Here is a 14,066-nt window from a genome sequence, read left to right as displayed (position 1 = left end):
TTCTGTTTAGAGACCTTTACTCACAGATAATTCAGTAAGAAAATACTTAATATGTATCAACAAGTAGAAAGTGCTTTAAATTCCAGTCTTATTATCTGAATCATAGTTCTTGTAATGTGATTCAAAAGCATTTTTTGCAGTGTGTGAAGATGCAAGCCAAGGCATTAGGTGGCTATGGAGCAGTTGGCAGCCAGGCCTCAAGTACAGCAACATGAGGCTGCTCAGCCTGCACATCTCCATGCCAAGCCACCACCTTGTCTCTGGGCCTTTTGAGAGAGTCTGAACCTCCCCTTCGTGGTGGAGGGCGTTATGGCGCTCCTGGAGAAGATTTTTGGTTTTGGTTCATCCAAGAGGGATCCAGTCCATGCTGCTCCAGTGGTGTGACCTGAGATAGCTGTGCCACACACACCACGGTGTGGTTTGCTACAAAAACACATCCAGGCTGCAGTGCTGATGGAGCTGCTCGGTCTCCCTGATACCATCAGAGCTGGCCCAGGATGTCAACGCTAAGTATTTGAAAACTTGCATACATCTGGAAAAGTTGTAGGAACTTTTTCGGATTGCAGCAAAGTCAACCTTGTATTAAAACTCAGCAGCAAAGAGCAGTATCCATTCGGTGAGCAGCCTCTGCCTGTCCCAGCTCTGCCTGCTTGAGCCGGAGCCCCACACGTGAGCAGTGCCGGGGCAAGGAGCACTCCTTCGGCCTTCAGCCTCTGCCTGCAGTCACGCCAAGCCCCAAGAAGAGAGAGCTCTCAGTCACATTACGGTGACGTTGATATTAAAGTGCATGCTGTTTACAGATCCACAGTACTTAACATTCACTTAAAAAAAAAACAAAAACAAAACAAAACAAAATTTTTATCAAAATGTATTACTCTGCTTCAATAGAAAAAGAAACACAACCCAAACCTAACAACATTTGCTCCTTCAAAGTCTTTCTTTTTCTCTGTCCTGGTTTCAACTGGGATAGAGTTAATTTGCTTTACTGTAGCTGATATGGTGCTGTTTGGGATTTAGGGTGAAAATAACGTCAACAACACTGATGTTTTAATTGCTACTTAGCAGTGCTTACACTATGTCAAGGACTTTTGGGTTCTCATGCAGCCCTGCCAACAAGGAGGCTGGGGGTGCACCATGAGCTGGGAGGGGACAGAATCAGGACAGCTGACCCAAGCTGGCCAATGTCCCACACCATGTGGCATCATGCTGAACAATAAAACGGGGGGAGTTGGCTAGGGTGGGGTGGCTGCTGCCGCTTGGGGACTGGCTGGGCATCAGTTGGCTGGTAGTGAGTAATTCTGCTGTGCATCTCTTGTGGTTTTTGTTTAATTCTAGTTTTCTTCCCTTTCTTATTAAACTGTCCTTATCTCAACCCACAAGTTCTCACAGTTCTACCTTTTTTCAGTGCTCTCCCCCATCCCGCTATGCGAGAGTGAGTGAATGGCTGTGTGATGCTTAGCTGCCTGCCACAACATGCTCTCCCAGAGATAACGGGATGAAAGGACATTGTATAGCTGATTGTAAAATGAAAAAACAACAAAAAAAACAAACAAACAAAAAAAAACAACACTAAAGCTTAGCTTTTCTCCTTATATTTACATTTTTCTATCTCCAAACGCAGAATATTTTCCCCCATCCATCAAAGGTTTGAACCACAAAATTCAAGCAGTACAATAAATATTTAAATTGTGATGAATTTGAATTATAATTGACTTTTTCAGTAACTATACTTCTAGCTACACACTCATTTTTATCCATGGAATACATGGTTACATATATAAGTACAGGTGTTAACCCCAAGCTTTGTGTCCACATCAAAAAGGCAATAAATGATATTTGAAATAATTTTACTTTGCTTTTAAGGCACCACCTCAGAGGGAAAATAAATACACACACACGTAATCCACAGTTATGGGAACAAGAAGAAATAAAAGCTGAACTGTTCAGGAAAAAAAGCACTTGGAGCAATTTGGCTCGTGTTGATTGCAATGTTGGTGAACTCACCTTTTTCATCCTTTTCTATACATTCATGTAATCCATGCTGGGGCTGCTGGTGTCCATGTATGTCTCTGTAAAGCAAGCTTTTCTTAATTTAAAACAGACAAATCTAATCACAGTAATTTGTGCATTTGTATATCCCAAGACTGGGAATTAAATTTGAATCCCTACTAAAGAAAACAGAAATGAGTAAATGAAGGTCACTTTGAAGCCTTATATACTCTACAGCCTCTCTCTTCTATCTCCCAAAATAACTTCTACTTCCCCAAATATGGTCTTTATTACAATATTCAACAAAAAATTCTAGTCACGTACCAAATTTCACTTAGACACTGGACATGTCAAGAATGTGGGGATTTTATTTTGCTGGTTTCCTCAGGTACATAAAAATCTAATCTGGAGCTCTCATTTTTCCACACATCTGCATTGAATCTACTAAGAGGATTAATACTGAATAACAAGATATAGGTTTTAAATATTTTGTAAGAAATAGGTATAGAAATATGTTGACATGGTTGGAAAGTCATAAATCCATAGTAGTGTATTATACTAGTATTCCTTTCTAATGGAAATGAAATAGTTGCAATTAGCTCAGTTCAGACTTATACCCAGAAATTTAAATTCTATTGCCTAGCAAACATGGCTGTTTGATGTAGGTATTATTTCTTTTTCTTTTCATTTCATTTTTTTTTCATTATTTCTTACATGATGATCTTTGTCTTGTCAAGGAGAGCAGAGTTAGCACTATATCCCTTCCTCTTCCTCTCAGGCATTTTTCAGTAGGAAGAAACCTAATCACCTGCAGGGGCAGAAGAAATATGCTGTGTTTCATACAATGCAACGTAAATCATCAGTCTTTGCTGTATCAAATAATACCCAACTTGTTTTCTTATCCAACGGAAATCACTGGTGTCACAACTGGCAGTCAGTGTTTGCCTGCCAGTGATCACACAGAGCCTCTTTATTTGTTCCAGTGAGCAGATTTAATCAGTGCCTTAAACATTTGGGACAGAGATTGGAATTGCTTCAAAAGAAGTGAGAAAGCGACTGTGCTCCTAGTAAGTTATTCTTTAGGTTTATCACACTTACCTGAAAAGAAACACTATTTGCAGGTTCTTGACCCCATTTTTGATGTACGTTGCATACGTTCATCATACTCAGAATATCACTTACTACTGCTTCAGCCTCTCTGATACCTTGTTGGATCCTGTGTTACCCAACCATGACAATGAGACATCAACCATGTTGATAAAACATGATGAGACTAATAATACCCAACAACCACTAGCGTGTCAGAGGTGACATACATGTAGTAAAAGGCAGTTTAAATCTAAACTTTTTTTTAATAGATAAATTGCTATTATTATTTCTTTGATGTGGAACTGGGGCAAATGGATCCCATCACAAAAACAGCTGACAGGCAGAGAAATGAGCCGACATCTCCCAAGTCCCTGTTGTGCTCTCTTTTTGGCTCTGTGATTAGGCCTTGCCTAAGATAATAAAAACTGTATTCATGAAGCCAGAAGAGGCAGCTAACACATTATCTCTGTATTAAAGATTTGTATCTGTGGTAACAGGACTATTAATTTATCTGATTTCATTTAGCGATGTCAGGTTAGCCATCACGCCTGTAGTCTAACAAATTACTTTTACATTCTCCTTTGAGAAACAAAATGGGTGAAAATGATATTAGTATTGTTGTATTTTTGTTAAATCAGCATCCTGATAAGAGGGTTTTGTGCTTAAGAATTCCAAATCACACAAAGCAGTGGTCTGGTCCTCACCTACTGACCTGCGGCATGTTTCCTCAGGCTGGCACTGCCAGTGGAGATAATCATCTAAACAGGAAAAGCAATTCCCAGGGTGAATGGGCGGCCATTTTTCTCAAGTTGGTTAACGGGGAAAACAACAATGGAACAGCAGTAGAACCAATGCAACAAACTTGATTTTGCTACTGAATGTTTTTTGTGCCAAACCCATTTCTTATGCTGAGGAAGAAGCTATAATAAAGTTTTACTGCGGACAGTCAGACACGTTTTTGAATGTCAGCACTGAAATACAAACCAGCATAAGCTGCTTTAGGGTGAGAAACCAGGGTATAGGGAGGAAAAGAACAACTCAACAAAGAAATAGGCCATTACAGTTTGCAACATTTAGGATTAACTTGGATACCACAAATTTAAAATGCAGCTTGTGTAAATCCTGTTTTCCACTAAAGCAAAACTCTTACTGCAAATAGATATTATGGGCACCATTTTCATAGTCATGATTTTTTCCTAAAAAGCGTAAGTAATACAAGCTTAAGTAATACATCAGGAAAGCCAGCTCCAGCCAGATCCCCACACCTCACCCCGCAGGCATGCAATGCAGCTCCACATGTCAAAGCGTGTGCTCTGAATTTCCAGGCAATTTAAATTGTCCACAGTTGTTTTTAAGCTTTTTGCACAAGCCAAGGTCTTGCATTTAAGCCTTGTCCCAGGCAACCTCCAACCCCACAGAAGTGATGCAGTGCCCACATCCCAGCTCACTGCCCTCCCTGCAGCATGACCCCACAACCAGCAAGGAGCATGCAGGGGCTGTGCTGGCCAAATGCCTCCAGACCTGGCATTGCTAAGGTGCACAAGCATGGAATTGTGGCCACTCAGTTATGTTGGGACATTGAGGCCTTGAATTGGTGTCTATCTCCTTTTTTGAAAGCTACATGAAATGGCACAAAGGGGCAGCTGTGTGCCAATCCCGTCTACTCCCCAGCCCACCTCTGTTCCAGCACAGCAAAGAATATCTGAAAGCACCCAGCCCACACCTGCTTTCATTTACAGTTACTAATCTTTTTGAATCCTTGCATTGTTTTTGAATTCGGTATTATGAAAAATATAATGCCCTTTACATCACTGTCCTTAACCTTGCACCCTATCTCTGTCATGGAGATACTAAAGGAAGGTGAAACCACAAATGGGGTTGGTTTCTGATTGCTCTGTAAAATACACTGGCACTTGCTTCTTTTTATCAACCTGAGGATGAATGTTGCAATACCTAAACACATAACCAGGCTAAGCACAAGATGTTATTAAAACCAATAAAGTCCAAGTCAAAGATTTATTTCATAAGTGATTTATCTGATAAGAATGTACTGGGGTCACTAAGGACTTCATTTGTTAAGAAGATAGTTAAGAAGTTGTAAAGATAGAAGGGCCACTTGATCTGAAAGGGTTTATGATATGAACTTGCAGGTCAATTAAGAACCCAGGACCAGGCACTGCTGCTCACAGAAAGCTGGGAGGTGCAGGGAGGTCTGGAGGCTGGGAAGGAAAATACATAAGGAAAATGAAGCAGATTTACATCAGACATAAAGCCTGTTAAGTCCTAGATACCAATGTCAGTTACAGTAAACTCTTTTACCTCATATGGATTGCCTTGGATATGGAGTAATTACACATGAAGAAATTGCTCATCGAAGCAGAAAACTCACTCTCAGGCTGGGACCATTTGTTAGAAATCCTGAGCACAGCTTTCGTGGGATTCAAATTTAGCCCTATTAGTTCTTGAACCAAAATTGCCAGATTTGTTACTCACAGCCCTGGAGACATTCTCCCTGGCTTAGTCTTTCACATGGCACTATAAATTGTATTTGCCAGCCAGTTCCTGATTCAGCTGTCGAACATAATTGAGCTGCTGGTTGCCAGTGGTGGAGGAGATGCCCTCTCCTAACCATGTCTGAACGCAGCGTCCGTGCCTGTGCCAGGACAGGTCCTGCTGGGAGCTCCCTGCAGAAGGCTGCTGGTGCTTCCCGCTGCAAGGAGGTCTGCAGGTGCTGCTGGAGGAGGTTTGGTGCCCTGCTGCCTGACACAGGAAAGGGGCCCTCTCTCCTGCTGGAGACAGCATCTTCCAGTCATCATCAGAGACTTGCAGTCTCTGCGGGTGAGGTGGGATGAGCCGGTCCACAAGTCCATGCAGGTAGGCCCTGCAGATTTCTGGAACCAACACACTCTTTAGGCAGACCTTCAAAATTCAGATCTGGAGGAATTTAGCCAGTGCCTCCACCTACTTCTGCAGGTTTTCTTAAGACATTTTTTCCTTCCTTCATCATCTTCTCTCAGTGATATTCCTTAAGTACAAAATAACAGAGCATTATTGCTTGAACAGATCAACAGTGCATTAGAAAACTGTGACTACACCAAGCAGATGTTTATTCTGTAATGAAATATTTTTTCCAATGAGCTTATATTTATACAGACATGTGAGAGAGGGAGTTAGGAGAATCTTATCAAGTAGAGATAGAGCGCTGACGGCATTAAACTAGGATGATACTTAGTGTCTTTACTAACTATGGTGCATTGTGCAAATTAACTAAAGCAGGAAGCCTTGGGCCCCTTACCAAGGTCAGTCTCCTAATAAGAGTGTGAGCCTATCTTAAGAAACTGGTAGAAACTGGTCCTGCAGATGGACAAGAGCCAAGGAGCAACTGAGTCTGTGCAAAGACAAGAGGTCAACTACCAGTGACGAGGAAGAGCCATCAATCTTCATCTCCACGACCCCCAGCGACCGCCACCAGAATACACTGCGCAAGCGCAGATGGGAGGAGTTTATGGAAATGACTCCTTGGAACTAATTTTAACATGAAGTGTGGGGGGGGGGGAGACAGGACAGGTTATGAATATGTATAGGCGTATTGTGAAACTTCATGCATATGTAACTCTTTACTGCATATAACCAAGCCAAGTTGCCGCATCAGGCACACACGACTTTGGCGGGACTACCCCTTGTGCTGCCCAGCGCTGAATAAACATACCTACTTTACAATCTTACTGATTGTGGAGTCCGTTTTCCGCAAGTCACATCATTAAACTGAACACTTAGTTGAAAGAGTTTATTTATCTTGCTAGGAATATTTCATTCTCCCTGCACCCTCCTCTGCCCCCTTCCCGTTCTGCTCCCATGACAGCCTCACTCTTTCCTGAAAGCTGCCCTATAGTTTTGCAGTGATTCATCTCGGTCGGGTTCTTCCTCTTCCTTAACTTCACAATCATTTGACCTTTCACTGACATCATGACAATGGTCTTACGGTGGTGACAGCTCAACTATAAAATGCATTGTTCCTAAAATGAGCCAAACCTGGTCCTTACAAGAGTAGACCGAACAAAGGACTCAAAGCACTTGAGACAAAGTATTTTGAGGCTGCTTTTGCAAGCAGGTTAATATGAAGTCAGGTCACACCTACGCCTATTTTTTCCCCCAGCCATATAACCACACCTTCTTATGCTAACAGTCTCCCAGCTGGTCTGAGCGTGGAAGTCGTGTGAATATAACCATAGGAAGAGATAATTTTTTGTGCTGGAAAACAAACAAACAAAAAAAATCAAGGCAAAATTACTATGTGCCACTGGTTCCAACTACTGCAGCTAAAAGCAAACAATTTTAGCTTACAAAAAGCTTTTGTGGATCACGTACAACTTTAGATGTAACACTTACCAGCACATTTAACGTCAGTTTATCAGCCTAGCGTTCTCTGCTGTTTCTGAACAAAGCCTGTGCCAGAAGACACACCCTGTCTGTTTACACAGGCACTGCTCCCTGCAGTCAGTTTTCCAAGCCCTGTTTTTTTTCTAGTCTCTTGGCCTCACATTATTCTCCTGAATTGTTAAGGTTTCTCCGTCACACGCTGTTTGCTGTTAGTTAGCAAAGCCAGAAAAAAACACGCCTGTTCAAGGTCTCCTTAACACGAAGCACAGTACCACTTCCCATGTGTTTTTAATTATGTGAGCACAGGTCTGATAGTACAATGATGACAAATGTCCACGTGGATGAAGGACATTGAGAATGATGTGTTGTGCAGACCATCAAAAATAAAAGGTGTCTCTAATTTTCTATTAGGCTATATTAAGAAAGCAAAGGAATCAAACTGTGGTACCGCATTGACTTCACTGGGACAACATCCACAGCACAGGTGTCAGAAGGATGAAAGACACTGTGCACCACAAGTTCCTGTTGGACTTTCACTTTTCTGGTGTATTATCTTGCTGCCCTTGACAGTCTGCAGTGATAAGGGCTGTGACAAAGCTGTCTGATAGGCAACCATTTAATGTATTAGTGTATTTGCTAAATTATTAATTCAAGTAATAACCTGATTGTTCTGCATCCCACTAAACTTGTCTTTATCTATCTGTTGCACTGTTAGAGCATTGGAGTGATGCCACTCCCACATGGTGGGCTCAATTATTTTAAGTGGAAATGTTTCAGAACAAAATAAATATCAGAACAAAACAGTTCCAAGCTCTGAGGAGTTTAAAGTGCATATCTGGTTCTTGATTCAAATACATTTTAAAAATTCCCTCGCATCACAAACACTAATGTTGTCTAACCCTAGCCCTATGTTGGAGGAAAACTTACAGTTCCAGGTGGGGGATTGCTGCCCTGGTGCTGAGCAATGCTGAAGGTTATGGAAGGCATCCCTTGTGGCTCTTGCTGAGTTCCCAGATGCTCAAAGCCTTTATCTACAACTACATGAAACTGGAGGTAGGACAGAAGGTGGAAAAAAAAAAAAAGCTCAAAAAACATATTTTTCACTTCTATCCTATACACTCAGCAAGCTGTCTGTATAACAGCAAAAAATCCCTCCTGAAAATGAAAGGAAATAGGATTACTCTTTTTAAAATAAAACAGTATTTTGTCACTTTGAATTTTTCTCTTGGATTCAGAAGTAGTAATAAAAAATGCTCGAAACATTCAGTTGAATTCTAGAAATGCATGAAGCATATGAAGCATTTCTAGAAATGATCCTTAGTTTGATATCAGCCTGCATTTCTTATTTCAGTCCTTTATGACCCTTATATCGGGGGCATAATCATTAAAGATGGCTGCATAAAATGATTCCTGATGGCAAAATAAATATAATTCTTCACTGGGCATGAGATGAGACATGGGTAGAAAGGTAACACATTCATTAGAATTGTCTAAAAATTCCCCAAGCTTCTGTGAGCAATTCATGAACAACTGGGAAAATACTTACGAAGCAACACTGGAACTTACCATATACACACCAACATTTCCTTTCTCACCTGAAACAAACAAACAAACAAAAGACAAAGAAAACAAAACAAAAAGGTATCCAGGTTAATTTCTGGCTAGAAAGGAGTATTTCTGTGTAGAGCAATGGCTACCAGTGGTACCTTGTGGTTTTTATTTTAATACAAAACAACCATACTGTAAGTAGAGCACTTACCTGATGTGGTCGGCATGGAGTAAAAAGGCCCTGCCAGTAATATCTCAGGGTGGAAACATGCATCAAGCTAACATGTCCTGTTGAAATGACTTGTGGGATATTTTTTTTCCCTCAATAACTGCCATTTGCTGGAATAAAAACGCTATTAGTCGTGCTATGACTGACCGACAGAAAGTTAACGATGGATCATTTGTGGTGAGGGCATCCCTATTTTCCAGCCTCGTGTTCCCAAAACGCAGGGGGAAGGGAAGACTCGGCCTGGGGCCAGCTGGGTGGCAGCGATATTCTCGTGGGGCCACCTTGTGGCTCCCTGCACTTCTCTGTCCTTTGCTTTTCCATAATGCCATTGTGCTTTCTTGCACACTAAGCCTAGCCTGTCAACGTTTACTAGCAAGCACGGTCAATAAGGTCCCACAGGTGAGCAGGGACCTTCCTCCCAGTTAGGATGTCATGTGAGAACTCAGGTGGTCTCAATGATGTCTTTTATTACATAGTTATTTGAGGACTAATACAATAAAATACATACAGTATAAAACCAATACTGACAAAGTAGCCAGGCCAGCACCAGTGCTGCCTTGCTCCATGGCCAATCCTGGGATGTGGTTTTACATGGGAAACAGTGCTCTGATACGAAACTTGCTGGGACCTTTTTGGGAATCAGTGAGATCCAAGGTTCATTGCATTGGATAGTCCCAGGTACAATAACACAGCAGGTTCAGTACAAAATCTGTATCATTCAAGTAGACTTCATGGGTATCAAGGCAAATTCCTACAGAAATACTAAAATGTCAGTGTTTGTACTCCTTTGTAAGAAGAAAATGGATGAGAATGAGGGTGAGAAGTCTCTTTTACCATTTTTGCAAAGAGACTGGAATGTAAGACCTAATTGTGAATGGAGATGAATTTTCAATGGCAACCCAGGAGATGCACAACAATGAAGTCACCTGCAGACCCCCTCTTCGCAGTGCCAAGAGTTTCCTCTTGAACGTCCATTCCAAAGGAATGGACACGTTTTTGGGTACAGTCACTGGGCATGTGTCAGTCTGTCCATCCGACCTTTATTTTGTAAGAGGTTAGTACTGTGCATACAAACACACCCTAACAAATATGGAAAAGAAAGCAGAAAATTGTATCTGTCCTGGCTGTTTCTCTCTCTCTCTCTCAAAAAAAAAAAAAAAAAAAAAAAGGTATTAGTCTCTTTAACAAATTGTTTTGTTACCTTCATTTAAGGAGAGTGAAGGAATAAAATGGTGGCAAATAAACAAGTCCGTCTCACAGCAATTGCTAACAGAGTACCTCAACAATGATTTGGCATTAAGGAAGCTATTCATAAGAGGGATCAAGTTTAGCAAAGCATCTTGGAATTCAGGAAAAATAACAAATCTCTTTTCACAGAATATAGGGTAACTTTTCCTAAGGATCTAAAGTCCTTACCTCCACCCTGGAGCCACTTTTAAGGAAGGGAAAAGTACATTTAAAAACCTAGAGCTGATCTTTGAATTAAACTAGTATGTATCATTCTAACAGAGAATATATCATTCTAACTGAAAGGAAAGCAATACAAGTAAGAAGACTGTTCATAGGAGGAAATTGCATTTTGTTTTTCCTAAAGAGAGATACCACTTAGCTCCATTAGAAAATGATTATTTTGCGTCATTTCTTGGTTTGTCTAATTCTAAAATAAATAATTAAAAAGATCTTTTTCAATATACACATCAAAGTAATTCAAAGAAAAGCACTTTCACATACCGCAAATTATTAGATAATCAAAGATCTCAGAGCCTGCAGAGATGCTGTGTTGCTACTCTTCCCAAGGACAAAGCAGCTCCCTCCCAGGTACTGGTGTCACCTGGGGTTGTGGCAGTACTGGGGGTTTCCATCTCCATCCATGGTGATAGGCCATGATGATACAGCACATGGACAAAGCTATTTCACTAATAGAAAACTTCCTCACACTTCTAGGGACCCCACCACAAAGCAGTTTCCTTTAGACACATCACTTTGTTTCTGCAGAAGGTGGGGAATGCCTTGGGACTGCAGCTTCTCCCCTCCCCACCTGTGGAAGTTGTAGAGATGTTCCAGGTGCAAAATAGATTTTAGACTGACCAAAAGAAGAACCCTCTTTATGGTGGACTGGATTCTGCCTGTGCATCTACCAGATCTCACAAAATACGTCACCATGACTCACCTGTAAATTGCGGGCAATAAAGACAATCAAGCATCTTATGCCAAAGGTTTAATATCTGGCAACAAAGAAAAAAATCCTCCATTTAAGTTTAGAAATCAATTAGAGGTTAAAAGCGAGTTGATCTTTAATCAGAGTCCTGGGTACGCTTGTGGAAAGCTAAATATTCTAATAATGAACTGTTGCTGCCACCTACTGCAAACAAGAATTATGTACTACCCAGATCCACAGCTAGCCATCAAATGGGAAAGTAGTCGCTTGGCTGAATTAAGTAAAATTTCTCTTTCATTAGAACAAACGTATTTCTTTCTAGATGTTCAGGATGTGACTCTGCTTTAGACAGTATCTGTTCTCCTTTGAGGGAATACCAAATTCTTTGGAGCACCACTCATGGCACTGGGGAATTGTGAAATGGGGGTTTTGTAAAGAGTTCATGTAGCTTCCATCACATGCAATTCATTGGTGTTAATAAGAACATTAGTAGAACGTTCTTATTACGTAGAAAATGTTTGTAGTACATTAACTTTTCTTTAGTAATAGCACTTAGGATTTCATCATTTGGCAGCATAAATTCCTGCCTTCCCATGGCAACTGTAGTTTAAGTGAAGGAACTTCCAGTTGAAAAACTGCTGGCATTGGCACTAGATTTATACCAGGATGCTGAAGTTAGGACTGAAGTCAAGCAGGCTGCCGAGGAAGTTCTAGCCAAAAAGAGCTGCCCCAGCCCCTCTGCTTTGTTTTATCCAGGGACTTAGCCTGTTTCTGTATGTCTCAGAAGCTGTCCCTGGCTGTAAACAGGGGCATTCATACATCCCTACACATCTGTTACTTTTTTCCTTTTTTTTTTTTTTTTTTTAAAAGAAAGAAAAATAATGTATATTAGCATACAAAACCAGCAACAAAATCACTAAGCACAAGAAATACAGTACGATCATCTGGTTGCAATATATAAAAATATATAAAAGTATGCATCATTCACCTACAGGGCATATGTGGATACTCATGGCCAAATTCAGCCCTCCAGGTAAAGACAACCTTGTTTTGTATTGACTTCAGTGAGTTTGAACACATTTGCTTTAAAGATGTCTTTGGCTGCTAAGGGTCATCAGAGGGCTGGAAACTGGAAGAAGAGTGGCTGATAACCCAGGACCAGCTGCTCTCACCAGGCCCTGAGTTCAGCCACACACACCAGGAGTACAAGAACATGGTGTTACATGAGACCCAACACTGTTGCTACAGTACAGTTACTTCTGTCTAAGGTAGCAAAGTGATTTAAAGGGATAAATTAAAACAGCAATCTGGCTCTTTTCCTCAGTCTGCATTAGATTAAGTCAGGAGTAAAAGGACTGAATTTAGTAGAATTACACCAGTGTGTAACTAGTGAGAAGAGCAAATTGGCGTGTCACCTGTACCTCTCTGCAAAACTATAACTTTCCACAGGAGGGAGCTTCTTGCCCACTAAACACATAGGTAGAGAACACGGAAACGTACCAGGAGGGGAGATAGCAGTGCTTCCCTGGAGCTCATCACTGCAGCTGGCTCTAGCCTGATCTGCTGCTAGGAATTATAGTGAGAGCTGGTAACAAAACGGTTAACAAATAATGATGATTTTCAGAGCTTGTTAACCACAATTATTTTCAAGACATATGTAAATCTGTATAAATATCCAAGTCTGGTATATAATCTAAAACATACTGTTTAAATCTATAAGCGTTCCTGAGCTAATTTCACTATGGGAACATTAGTTGCTGCTTCCTGGCTTCACTGTGTTTGAATTCATATCCATGAACATTAAATTAAAATTAGTCTAAATATTTGTTGAGAATTAATCACCTGATAAATTTAGCTCTTTTTCATTTTTATGAATAATTCATCATCTCCTCTCCCTTCCGTTGATGTGTTTGGTTATTTACAAGAATTGAATTACCAGTTCACGCTACAAAATCCTGCATTCCAGGGGATTTGTAAAATCTTCTTCTTGTGAACCTGACTGGTGATTATGACAGTGTTTGGTTTTACCACCAGTATTTTATGGTGCTCTTCTGCTTCTTGAAGGACTCATTGGAGTTTTTAAGAGAGATGTAAGCAACTTTGCACAGCAAATACTTTGCAACAAAAACTTTTCTGTGTATATCTTGTGTGTATCATGGATGTTCCTAGACAGGAAGCCTGGATTAGTAAAAGCCTGTTGGTGTGAATGATTAGGAACAATATTATGAGGTGTGACTGCAGGAATGAACAGCTATTTAAAACTTACCTGAAATAGAAAAAGCTGCTATTCCATAGTCCTGTCATTCCCTTTGCCAAAGAGAAAGAATAATTCTGTCCCTGGAAGGTGTTTTGCTCTAGAGTGGCCTCAGGTAAGGCTGAATGAGAAGTTATCTACCACCAGATATTAGGAAGAGGGCCAAAAAAAAAAAAAAAAAGATTTTTGTTCATGGGAACAAGAATCCTTCACACTAAATAGTTCAAATGTTAAGTGATTTGTGCACCTCTAGCACATAGGGGATGACTCTCTCTCAAACCTTATTTCCTGCCTTCAGTATAGGCAGTGAAAATCCAGATTTTCTGAATGGAATTTGTGTTCCCCACTCTAGTGTTGGAAGCCTAATTTCTGGCTGCTGCTCATTAAATAAGTCTTTGCCATAAAATTAAATTACTAGC

General features: G+C 40.7%; 2 long non-coding RNA genes across 2 annotated transcripts; both read right to left on the bottom strand.

The window, feature by feature from the left end:
- Positions 1-2,696: 2,696 nt before the first annotated feature.
- LOC121074838 lies at positions 2,697-9,850 on the bottom strand. Its single transcript, XR_005822559.1, has 3 exons — positions 9,025-9,850; positions 5,398-6,103; positions 2,697-2,797 (listed from the first exon to the last, which is right to left on the bottom strand). It is a non-coding gene; the product is annotated as an uncharacterized LOC121074838 (long non-coding RNA).
- A 512-nt stretch (positions 9,851-10,362) lies between these two features.
- LOC121074839 lies at positions 10,363-13,780 on the bottom strand. The gene is made up of 3 exons (XR_005822560.1): positions 13,660-13,780; positions 12,894-12,978; positions 10,363-11,405 (listed from the first exon to the last, which is right to left on the bottom strand). It is a non-coding gene; the product is annotated as an uncharacterized LOC121074839 (long non-coding RNA).
- Positions 13,781-14,066: the final 286 nt, after the last annotated feature.

The sequence above is a fragment of the Cygnus olor genome, chromosome 9 (genome assembly GCF_009769625.2).
Source record: "Cygnus olor isolate bCygOlo1 chromosome 9, bCygOlo1.pri.v2, whole genome shotgun sequence".
NCBI lineage: Eukaryota > Metazoa > Chordata > Aves > Anseriformes > Anatidae > Cygnus > Cygnus olor.
The sequence above is the reverse complement of the archived record's forward strand: the minus strand, read 5'-3'. Positions and strand labels throughout refer to the sequence as shown.